Source organism: Phodopus roborovskii, unplaced genomic scaffold, assembly GCF_943737965.1.
Source record: "Phodopus roborovskii unplaced genomic scaffold, PHOROB, whole genome shotgun sequence".
NCBI classification, from domain to species: domain Eukaryota; kingdom Metazoa; phylum Chordata; class Mammalia; order Rodentia; family Cricetidae; genus Phodopus; species Phodopus roborovskii.
Window position 1 is genome coordinate 14,746,145 of NW_026126461.1, and position 12,888 is coordinate 14,759,032.

Consider the following 12,888-nt stretch of genomic DNA (forward strand, 5'->3'; position numbering starts at 1 on the left):
CCGCTACATTCACCTCTTAAACCAGTGCAAGTTCTGTCATGCTAAAGCTGACCCTCGCTCTTTGATGCCTTCCACAAAAGGAGGTAAAGCAAGGAAATTAGTCTCACTGTTTAACAATTAAATGACACGAGCACCAACTAATCAGAATAGGTGACATAAAGGTCCTAGCAAACAGAACTGATACTAGATGCCTGCAACTAACGCAGCCCGACCAGTCCACAGATGTCTTCAGGCCGAAACTGCGATGTGCACACCAGAGCCCTTCACGTGCTTGTCGTATTGATAGAGCCTGACCACATCTACAGCTTTACCAGTCCCAGCGATGAAGTAATAACTCCAGCCTTCGCACCTGCGTTAGTTAAAACACATGCCTCTCTTGGTTACCCTTAGCCACGGAAATGGCATGGTGGACCCAGGGAAGAATGGTGCCATAAATAAAGAATCTGTGTTACTAAATGACAACATATTAGGTCAACAGACAAGGCACACTGCACTTGACTGGAAGGGAATAAAAATAAATGCTCATTGTGCTGAACCATTGTTAGTTTAGCATCTGCGTCTGGAGCTAGCTTTGCTTGGGTATGTTGTTGGCACTCCTGTTTCTTTAGACTCTCTTCTCTTAGGGAAGAGTTCCGCTTGGGATTCAGACTTTGGTTTGAACATTTGTCTTTAAATTGGAAATGCCCAGACAATAATTTTATTTCCAGAAGTGTGTGTGTGTGTGTGTGTGTGTGTGTGTGTGTGTGTGTGGTGTGTGGACGTGTGGGTGTGTAGGTGTGAGTATGTGTGTGGTGTATGTGTGTGTAGTAGGTGTGTATGTGTGTAGGTGTAGGTGTGTGTATATGTTGTGTGTAGGTGTGTATATGTGTGTAGGCATATGTGTGTATGTTGTGTTGTGTAGGTGTGTATGTGAGTGTGTATGTGTGTGTAGATGTGTATGTGTGTGTGTGCGATGTGTGTATGTGTGTGGTGTGTGTGTGTGTGTGTGTGGTGTGTGTGTGTGTGTGTGTGGTGTGTGTGTGTGGTGTGTGTGTATGTGTGTAGGCATCTGTACTTCCTGAAGCACCCTTTAGATAATCACATTTACAGATTAGAACTGCATTTTGTGCTGCATTCAACAGCTCTGGGTCTTTGCTGGCCCTCACTGTCTTCAAGGGAGAGGCAGGAGCCTCCTGTGGCTTGAAGGGCCACTGTTGTTCTTCAGGCACAGTCTGGAGTGTGCTACCTCGCCATCTCCTTCATCTAGTCACCTAATCCTCTTGCCACTATTTTCAATACTCTCTCAAAAGCCTTTGCCTTAATAGTTTCTTTTTAATGCTGTTTCTTTCACCTAGAACATTTCTCCTCCTTCTGTGCCCAGAGATGCTCCCTCCTTCAAGGCTTAGCTGACTTAATTGCCTATCAACTGAACACTTTCTAATCTCTTTCACTGAGCTTCCTTTCAGGAATCCTTCCAGCCCATTATCTTCCTCGTGGTCTCTATTATTTGTAATTAAAATAGCTGTTTATAAAAATATTAAATATATAACAGGCATTTTAAAATCTAAGTGGATGTAGTATACTTCCAGGTATAACATCATTTTTGTAAATACAGCAATATAATTTTATTTTTTTATAGCTCAACAGTTTATTTAAAGACAAGCTTATTTGTAAATTCTGAAATACTCGAAGTTGCTTCAATTCCTGTTTCTGTTCACTGGTTAAATGAACCTTGTTCACTCTTGGTCACTTACTTCTTCATAAGTCCCTTCTAGAAGAAGTTACCCAGCTCAACCATTATGGCTATAGTGAAATAAAAATTTCCCTTGTGCCAAAACTGTGATATAATCAAAGACAATATGAATTAATTATATTCATTTCAGTTACTAAATAAAACATTAATAACGTGTTATGCAGGAAAATGTGTATCTATCACTCATAAGTGGTACTAATATTGCCTGGGTTGGTTAGTATCTTACAGTGTTTTAGTTTTTTTTAATCTGAAACTCCTCTCAATTTTGAACAAAGCAACCGAGCACACTTGAATTTGGAGAACTCATCCAGATCGCTGTAATTTCCTTGGGATTGATTTTGCAAGCTCTAAGGTACAGGAAGTGTTTTGTTCTGTGTGCACGCGGACAAATCCTGAGTGATTTAAAATGAGCCAGGTCAGTGCAGATCAATTTAAGCCATGGTGACCCATGAGGGGATGCAAATTAGGCTTCTGCAACTGAGACCAAAAATAGATTTCGTCAAACACTTTCTGTGCAGACTCTGTAAATCGCATAAAGATGAACAGTCATGAAAACCGCCAATTACACTATAGCAGTGTGACAGAGGCAACAAAGGGACAAACTGGTAAGAGATACCCGAACAGAAGAACGTGCCAGAATGCAGTCTGTTTCCCTACTGTGTTTACCAGTTAAGGGGTAAAGACCCACAGGAGGGAAACTACTAAAGGGAAAGAAAACTACTGAAGACTTCACGTTAATTGTGTAACGCTGACCATTTCTCTTGACTAAGAGGTAGCAGGCAGTCTTCTAACCTTCCATCGCCACATGCAGGCACTGCTCATGCACGCATGCAAATACTCGTTAGCAGGTGAGTTGCCTACCGAGAAGCCTTTGGGTGGACACCATGAAAACCAAAGGATACGAACTATTCGGGGAAGTGACTGCACCTGTAGGAAAGCATGCTTTCTCGGAATCGCATTATTTAGTAGCAATTGCTTCATGATATGAAGGCCACTTCTGTGACAGCTCAATGATGCCTTTATTAATTTACTGTAAATGACCTGATAGCCTCTTTTGTCCTGCTTCTCCACAGCACAGTGAGGCCTTACGGGGATCCGTTGGCAGAGCTGTGGTCTCCTTGTGCTTAGAGTCTCCAGTAAAATCAATGGTTTCAATCTCTACCACACACCCTAACCCTGAGCTTCAGAACTCAGTATCAGGCACTCGGGGAAAACCATCTATAGGCACATCTGGGTTTGGGCAGAGTTCCAGATCACATAGTGCGAGGACTTTAGCTCTGCCTGTCACTAGCTAGCTGGGTATATCAGCCTGCGGAGCTTGAACTCATCATCTGAACCTCTCCTCTGAGTCGTCTTGCCATTTTTTGAGTTTTCCATCTCAGCTGGTCTGCTTGATTCTTCTACTTACTTTTTAATCAGCAAAGGTTCAGTTTCATGTGCAGAGAAATAAAGTCCAGTGGTTAGCACTATAAATCATAATCATCCTAGTCAGCATCATCTGGGTAAGGAATATTTCAAATGATGAAAAAATCGTCAACTAGCATAAAGAATAAAAATGTATCTGCATCTAAAATCAGTGTCTGAGAATATAAAAAGTGAGAATAATGGAATTAAAAACAAACAAATCCATGATTATACTTGAGTACTTCAGCAGTTGTCTCTCAATAATTAATAGAGAATGTAGAAATAAAATCAATAAAGATGGAGGAGGCTGAAATAACCCTGACAAATGACTTTATATAATTAACATTTATAGAACAGAATGACGGCAGAATACAAAGGACTTTTAAGTACACAAGAAACACTCACAAAATTATATAATATTTAGGATCATGAAATCAAATCACAACGAATATGAGGAAATAAAGAGGTCATATGAACAGGGGCCACAGGAAACATGTGTGATGAAGTCAGAGGACCGCCCCCAGATGCCCCGCCCCCAGATGCCCCGCCCCCAGATGCCCCGCCCCCAGATGCCCCGCCCCCAGATGCCCCGCCCCTGCTCTTCACTGGCCCCGCCCTCCCTGGACTCGGCCGTAAAAGAGCTTCGTCAAGACCTTTGTTTTCTCCTTATGGGCTCTTTGTGTGTATATTATGGTTTCCAGTGTTCTGTTTTTACGGGATGTCTTTGTGTGAGAACATGTGTGTCTCTGTGTCTAAAATGTTTCTTGAGCTTTTTCTTCTGTTTGTTGAATGAAATTAGTCATTTCCACCTCAATTACCCTCTCTCATCCCCACTCCTGGCACTGAATCTCATCCTCTCCCCAACCCATCTCTGTCCCACATTTGAGTCTTTAGTGTGTGTGACACACTGAGTGTAGTCAGGGTTGCTTTCGTAAGCACAGATGGGAGTTTAGATACCAGAGAATGAACAACTTATCGATAGATACAGCACTGATAAGGAAAAGACACCCACTTCCCCAGCTACAATTAACTGTCAGATGTCCCTCTGAGAATGATGGAGACGAATTAACTCTTCCGGCCTCATAGATGAAATGCTGATAGAACTAACGTGGTGTAGGCTTGTCCTGCTAACCTCACTGCAATCATTTTATCAGTGTGCAATGGCCAAGTCACATCCACAAGATGTCTCTGTTCAAAGTACCTCACTGTCTGCTAGCACACCTAGTCTTTCTGCTCCTCCTCCTGCAACCGCACAGGTTACTTTTAAGTTGATGTTTTGTCTTCTCTCTCATTTCCTACACTCGCAAGTGCTAGTTTCCTCTCCATCGCTTTCCCGGTGATTTAGTTTTAGAATTTAAATCGCCCACTCACACACAGGGTGGCTCATTTGATGGGAGATGTCAGTCTGTAAATATGTTTCTCATACTGGTTAATGAATAAAGCACTGTTGGCCAATAGGAAAGGAAGGTAGGAGGGACTAGGAGACAAGGAGGAGAGAGGAAGTAGTAAGGAGGACTCAACATGGAGAGACTGGGGAGACCAGACGCAGGCCCCATTCCCCGGTAAGATGAAAGCACGTGGAAATACGTAGATTAACAGAAATGGGTTAATAATTAAGACAGAGCTAGCCAATAAGAAACTAGTACCTGGCCAACAGCATTATATCAAATACAGATATTAATTGGGGCTGGCATTAATTGGGGCTGGCGTGGCAGCAGGACAAGACCAGCAGCAAGGAAAAACCTACTCCTTCCACTCATTGTTTTTGTTTTGTTTTTTTTGTTTGTTTTTTGTTGCGGTTGTTGTTTTTTTTGGGGGGGGGGGAGTTGACGTGTGGGCTCTACAGAGCTCCTGACTTTCAGCAACAGAGGGATAACATAGGTCACTGGGCCACCTGGAAGCTAAGCGCAGTCCCTTATACAGGAGTTAGATCTTTCATTTCCAGGAACATAGCCTGATGTAAAGCCCAAGCCTACACAGCAATAACTGGAAGCATCTTCAGTACTCTTTACTGGAGAGACGGAGCCAATTGAACCACAGCCAACAAGCCGACCACCTTCTACTCACTCACAGGTTCACTAGCATGTGAACTCATGAGTTCACACCCACCATCTTCAGATCCACTCTCTACTGCCCATTTCTGTTCTGGGTTTGCTGTGATTGATTTCTTCTAGTTCTGTGAATGTCTCATTATCCAAAGATGTTTATATCCCTATGCGTCTGGAGCAGACGGGGGAGATAGAATGTTTGAGAATTAAACATGAGTCTGTTATGCTGATTGGCTAGAGGCTTCGGTGTGGAAAATACCCCAAATAAATATTTGCTAAAAGGACTTGTTTAAAATGATATCTTCGATGAGGCGGTATACCTTTATTTTATTAAATTCCTTTTTCTTGTTCTTACTTTCAATTTACAATGGCACATCTAATAGAAATGCATGCTTCGAGTAGGGAAACAAAATTAGTCTCTTAAGATGGGTGATCTTGGGCATCTTTAAGGAGATGGGGGTATTTCCAAGTATATTTACCAGCCCTGTTCACACTCATTTTATTTACAGACTTCCTGCAGCAAATATAAATATTAAAGGCTAGTGCATTAGAAACACCAGCTTTCCGTTATTTCCATCAGTACTGGCAGCAGTCCCTGGCCCCTGGTGATAGGTAGACATGACAGAAACCTCTCTAGGTGATGTGACCGTCTCTTCTTTACACCCGAGGCTTTATTCTTTGATGTCCCAGCAGGTTGTTGCCTCTCGGTGTCAAAAGGCTCACGATGCTTCAAAGACACAGAGCACAAAGATCCATCTCAAAAATACCAAAATCAAAGGTTCATTTTTTTTTATCTTATGAGTAAGCCCTACCTTTTTACTCTACACTAGAGGATTTGAAGCTCTACCAAAGCATTTATACTACCCATTGAAATTCAAAAGTAAAAATAGTTGATTTCAAAGGTCATTAATTAAAAATTGAAAAGCTACTCCAGGAAAAAGCTAACTCATAACTACAGTTAAAATTAAAATTTTGGAAGAAGAACAGTCATAATTTTTCAACTTCATTGCAAAATATTCAGCCAAAAAAACACAACTATTAAAACTTGTGGGTATACAATATGAAACAGGATATTTAATGATAACAAGATGCTTCCCTATAAATTTGTTAACTAGAAAAGTAACGGAAAGTAGCTTTACAATGCCAGAATCCATTGGACAGCCCTTAACTATGTGATTAAAGTGAAAGTTACCAATAAAAGAACAAGCTAATATACCCTGGATACAATGGACTGATGAGGACATGTTTCTCTGCTATCGTGCTGAAGACGGATAACCTGGAACCAACCATGGTGGAAAATAGTCAGGTGAGCCTCATTCCACAGAGCGGTCTCCTGTGGTCCCTAGAAATGTTAGGATCAAGAAGCACAGAGAAAGGTTGGAGAATACTTCAAATAAAAAGAAAAATGGAGAAGCAGAAACAGAACACAATGTGTGATCCTGCCCCAGACCCCAGAGGCTGGGTCTGGAGGAACAATCGCGATTGGAGACTATAAGATGCACCAGGTCATGACTGGTATGGCAGTATTGTATTAATTTCTATTTTGTGGCTTTATATAAGAGAATGTTTATATAAGAGAATGGTCTTCTTTTTCTATGTTTGAAGCTATCAGAGAAAGGGGACAAGGGGTACCAAAAATACTTACTGAATAATACCAAATATTTTCTTAATGCAAAACATTGCAAGACATTTGTCATATTTACTTACTCGTTTGTTGGATCATTTTCAAAAACTATCTTTAAGGAGATTTTGCTACTTCGCACACAGTACTGTGTATATGTTTTGCATATTTACTGGCTATGTTAAAATTTATATGACCCAGACATTAAACCTAGTAATTGTATTCATTCAGTCTTGCCTTTCCCCTAAGCAAGCATTCTTCCTTTTTATTTATTTATAATGCTCTCCCTGTTGCAGAGTCCAAACTTATAGAAGTTATTCCTGTGCTTTTTGCCAACCTTTTCCATGGCTCAAGTTCTAGTCCTGACAAGTTCTGTTAGTTCTATTTTCAAACCACTCTCCTTCCTTCGTCCAAGTCCACTGGTGCATCTTGCCAATATGAAACCAGCATTCCTACCAGGTCGCATATGATGTTCAGTCACACTAGCCTTTCTTCTGTCCCTAAGTAAGCTAAGCTCAGTGAGTCCCACCTTGGGCCCTTAGTGTTGCTCTCCGAAATGCTGAGACTGCAGCTTTTCAGGGCTGTCGTTTGTGTACCACGTAGACCTTAGCTCATTTGTCACCTACTCTGTGAAGCCTTTCCTGTTCACATCTTATAGAGGAGGCACACTCGAATTCTCCCCGCCACTCACTTGAACGTTTTAATGGCAATTTTCATGCACTGATCTGTTGTGAAATGTTATTTTAACTGGGCAAAGATGTGTTACATTTGTTTGTGCTGTGGGATATTTAACTGTTTAAAGGTGTGTTCCTTTGTTTGTGCTGCATTTGTATAATGATGCACGTTTAATTATGTAAAGATGTGCTGCTACCACACGTGATTAGTTCAATAAAGGGCCGAATGACCAATCACTGGGCAGAAAAAGGATAGTGGAGTTGGCAGGCAGAGAGAGTAAGTAGGAGGAGAGATCTAGGCTGGAGACAGAGAGGGACACGCCCAGGGCCAGAAGCCAGGCCACCAGCCAGCCAGACACTGCAGGGAGCAGGAAAGCAAGACACATGGAACGAAAAAAGGTTAAAAAATGCCTGTGGCAAAGGTAGATAAGTTACAAGAGCTAGCCAGAAGGAACCTAAGCCAGGCCACGTATTCATAAGTACTAAGTCTCCATGCGGTGATGTGGGAGCTGGTTGGTGGCCCAAAAGAAAAGCCCTGGTAAGCCTACCCTAATCTTCTCCTTTGAAAGGACCGTAAGAGAAAGAACTTGCCTGCCCTTTTCATCCTCATTGGCTGAGGAAATCAAAGGTGATCAATAAATGGTGATCGGTGAGTGAGAGGTGAACAAATTATTCATCAAGGAACGGGAATAAGTGCTGCGTTAGAACCACAGCCTTGCAAGCGACATCACACTGTGTGTTGTTGTAGTCAGCGGTTTGGGGCCGTGTTGATTCCAGGTAAACAGCGAAGTTGCTCAGAAAAGGAAAGTAAAAACATCTCTCTTCAAGCCTAGACAAATCATCCCTGCAGACAAACTAAGTCTCAAATCTAGACCTCTGAATGCCAAACGTTTGCTCAAAGTGCCTTTAACTGTGGAGTGAAGACTGCCAGAAATGTAAGTGGGGGCCTGAGATCCCGCCTTGCTGCACATGGTGTGACCTTTAAGCCGAAATTTATTCAGACGATTCTCACACTTAAAAGCGCCATCTTTATGTCATAAGGAAAATCTGACATACATTAAGTACGAAATGATTCCATATTTTAAAACATATAGAGAGAACTGACCGTTTTGATCAAAAGGGAACTGGGATAATATTAATATAGCACTTGGGAAGACATATATAGAAGACTAAGAATCTTCTACCTGTTTATGTATCACCTATCTATCTATCCATTCATTCCATATATATCACCTCTCTATCAATTTACACATGATATATATTATACATATGTCTACCTCATCTTCCATGAACCTATTGTAAAATTCTTTGCCTCCAGCCACTAAACTGCATGCATTTCAAATGACCTGAATACAGCAATTCAGAAGGGAAGCATACCAATGTCTCTACTGCCAAACCCACAGGGGAAGCCCACAAGAGTCTACGGCTGGTTTCCTGGAGTTGGCACACCCTTAGGAATTGACAATTTCTTCCTAAGTAATAGAAACCACACTGAGAAAGCACCATCGGAAGCACGCACTGAGGAGGGAGGAGGAAGCTGCCTTCACTTGTCCCTCTGAATTCCCACACTGTCAAACCAATACACTGATAGATAAAGACAGGAAGAATCATGTCAAGAGGCTCAGCCCCCTTGGAAAGCTGTCTTGGTGGCAAGCTATCAGGGAGGCATCAAACAGGAAGTCCATCACAGTGGTCATGTCCAACTCTCTATCTGTCACTGAGACCTTTACCTGACAGGAATGTCACATCCAATTCCTGATGACATTCCATCACTGCCATCCGTCACTAGTGGCTGGCATCCTAAGACCAGGCGGGGTCCATGCAAGAGCGGTCACCGTTCAGTCACTTTACTGGCCTTAAGTATTTTAACATTTTTAACTGGATCAAGACTCAGAATATAGCAAAATACTACTTTATGCACCAGAGAGATGGTGCAGTGGTTAGGAGCGCTGGCTGCTCTTCTAGAGGTCCTGAGTTCAATTCCCTGCAACCACATGGTGGCTCACAACCATCCTATAGTGAGATGCAATGCCCTCTTCTGGCCTAAAGGCATAGAACACTCATATACATACATACATACATACATACATACATACATACATACATTAAAAAAATACTATTTTATTTTTATCTTTAGTGTCCAATTTACTTAATGAAGATTTTAATTTTCTATTTAGAGGATCATCCCATCTCATTTTAATATATAAATAAAGACTTGACAATTCAAGCCATCATACACATATGCAATAATCTGGGAGTTAGAACTAGTAAAATTGTGAAGTGATATCCCTTTAATGACAGAAGTGAATTCTGGGAAATGTGCCATTACATCATGTAATTTTCACGGTAAATTCCTACATCAAGTTAGACAGCCAACTTGCTGCACACCTAGTCTATGTGACATATACGCTGGTAGACAAAGGCATGGCATTTATGATATAAAATAAAACATTCATTATGTTTTAACAAGCATATATCATAAAATATGTGTATATGTTTATAGTAATATGTATGTACATATGTGAGCACATACGTGTGTGTGTGTGTGTGTGTGTGTAGCCTATTTTTTTCTAGAGCCATGAAGAAGAAAACGGTATGAGATGAAATAAAGTACAAGAGAAAGGAGCCCAGCTCAAATGTGGCAAAAATACATGAGGCTGATATAATCGCATGCTGTGCTACTTGTGATAAACTTTCTTCTATATGGAAGTCCACATTAAAAGTTATATATGCTAGTGCAGTAAGTTTATAAGCCAGGAGCACAGCCATGTGTCGTCACTATCAGGTATTAAGTTATAGGCACACAGGACTGGCCGTGTGGCAACGTTGATCCCCATCACCATGAGCCAGCAGTAAACACATTACAAGACTATGGGTGTAAAATCAGTAGGGATGGAAATGTTTTAGCTGCATCCTAGTCCTGTGAGGTCGATCACCGTTGTAGACAGGGACCACTGCCGACCGAAACATCGCTATCATTCACACAAAGCATATGCATAGGAGTGTCTGTAGAGCCTCCCTCTCTGCGCTAGTCTCCCATCACACTGGGGCTTGAACGAGAGGATTTTTGCATGCCAGGCAATCTCTTGCTCTACTACTGACCTCATCCACAACACGTCTTTCCTTTTTATTTTGAAATCAAGTTCTCTCTCGATGCCCCGGCTCCCCATGAACTTTCCCGGTATCCCACACAGACCTGGAACATGATAGTCTTCCACCTCAGCCTCTGGAGTACCGCCAGTCGAGCAGCATCGTGGATGAACATATTAATTTTAAATGTTAACTAAATTGACTGAATTGGTTCCAGGCAACACGGTAATAACAACTCCTAATAATCTAGGAAAAAATAAGTGTGTATTAATTCACCCTGTGGCTATTTACTATCTCCTCTGTGCTGACTCCCGTCTGCTCTAGGAATGAGACGTGGCAGTGATCCTGGAGAAAAGATACTGCATCATGACATTCATTCTAGAAACATGTAGCAAACTGGGACATTGTCTACCTCTTCCAGACAACTGAGAACAGATTTTAAAAAGCATGTGCTAGATAAGTCTCAAATATGTTAGACAAATGAAATATATTCATATGTTCACCATGTGAGCACTACTGTTGGAATAGGAAAAGGAGATGTGTGGAGAGGTTGGATGTCACAAAAAAAAAAAAAAAAAACCCAGCAGCTACATTAACAGATTTCCCACATCATTTCCCACAGTGTGGAAGGAAAGAGAAAGCAGCCTCTGTCAACACGGGGAAATGGAGGGGACACCCCCAAAAAATACTTGAATAAAAATAGAAAGAAAAATTAACACAGAATGCCGGGGTAATAATTCACAAAGAAAGTTTCTTTAGTGAAATAAGTCAGCCCTATAAAAGGCTATTCCTCATGACAAATCAACTATAAACTGTTTTCATACTGAGAAAAAGACTAGAAAATAAAATTTTGTTCTTTACAATGTTTACTTGTTGGTTTTGTTGTCTCCTATAACCAAACATTCTCTCTTTAAATAAGTATGATGCAGTAAATCAAGTAACTTTTTTTAATGGGGACTTTCACTTGGATGGATGGATGACCAATGCATGGATAGATGGATAATAGGTGATGGTGGAGGGATGGATAGATACACAGATTAATTTCTCCTCTTTCTACTAAGCTGAATTAATTTCTAAATTTTAAAGATCATAGGACAATAGAATACTCTTCAACCTATGCTTTAAAAATCATGAGAAAAAAATCAAAACTAAAAGTACAAAAATGAGAATGTGAAATACAATGTAGTAAGGTTGGTCAAAGGAATGATTTTTTATAGTACCTAGGGCTTGATTTATTGGCTAGGCACAGGGGAGGAGAGGGTTGATTCCTAAGGCATACCACTTACAAAATCCATCTCTTGCAAATTCAAGTTTGAATTATGAATGCATACTTATATGTAGGATGAAATAATGGGTTCATATTTATGCTTATCTGAAAAACAGCATTTTAAAAGAAAGTATGCATAACTGTTCTTGACACACTGGTCATCAAATAAAGAAGGGCCAGCCTCTGTTAGGAGAAACAATGAGTTCTGGAAGCCTCGGGGTTACTGTAGGGATGCTGACCGCTGAGCCGGAGAATCTAGACTGGGTACACAAGTTCCCTCATTGAGGTTAGAAAGCTGGACTTGACTTACAAGGAGTAAGGGGCTGGAGAGCTCATCAGAGGTCTACTCAGTACACACATTTGGTGCAGTTTGGAAGTCGGGGGAAGAACCCCTAGAAAATATTCGAGAAGGCAATCTCTTCTGTGCACGAAGGGCTGTAATAACCCACACCCAGCTCACCCAGCTCACCCAGCTCACACTGTTGGGAGTCCCACAAAAACACCAAGCTAACGGCTGTAACATACATGTAGAGGACATGGTGAGGATCCATACAGGTGCCAGGCTTGTCATTTTAGTGTCTGTGAGCCCACGGGAGCCCTGCTGAGTTGATTCAGTGGGCTGTGTTCTCCTGGGGTCCTCCGGCACCTCTGACTCCTACAGTATTTCTTTCCCCTCTTCCTCGAGGCTCCCTGATCTCGGCCGGGGATAGTCTCTCTGTCTCTCTGTCTCTCTTTCTGTGCCTCTCTCTCTGTCTCTCCCCCCGTCTCTCTCCATCTCTCCCCCCCTCTCTCTCTCTGCATGCTGTCTGACTATCTCTGCACCATTCCCATCTTCCCCTGGAGGAAGGCTCTCTGACGATAACTGCACACGGCCCTGATCCTAGGTCTCTGGGCTACCTGGTCTCCAGTGTCTGGCCATCCTGGCAGTGTAGGGCATGGCCCCTTTCATGACATCGGTTTCAGCTAAACCAAACATTGGTTGGCCACGCCCACAAGTTCCCTCCAGGGAAGAAGGTAGACTAGCTGAAGAACTTCACCACTGTCTCCTCCTC

The 12,888-nt window shown here is 41.8% G+C and overlaps 1 pseudogene; it reads right to left on the reverse strand.

Moving 5' to 3' along the window:
* Positions 1-228: 228 nt before the first annotated feature.
* Positions 229-12,888, reverse strand: part of LOC127226604 (ribosome biogenesis protein WDR12-like) — a 51,905-nt pseudogene continuing 39,245 nt past the window's right edge.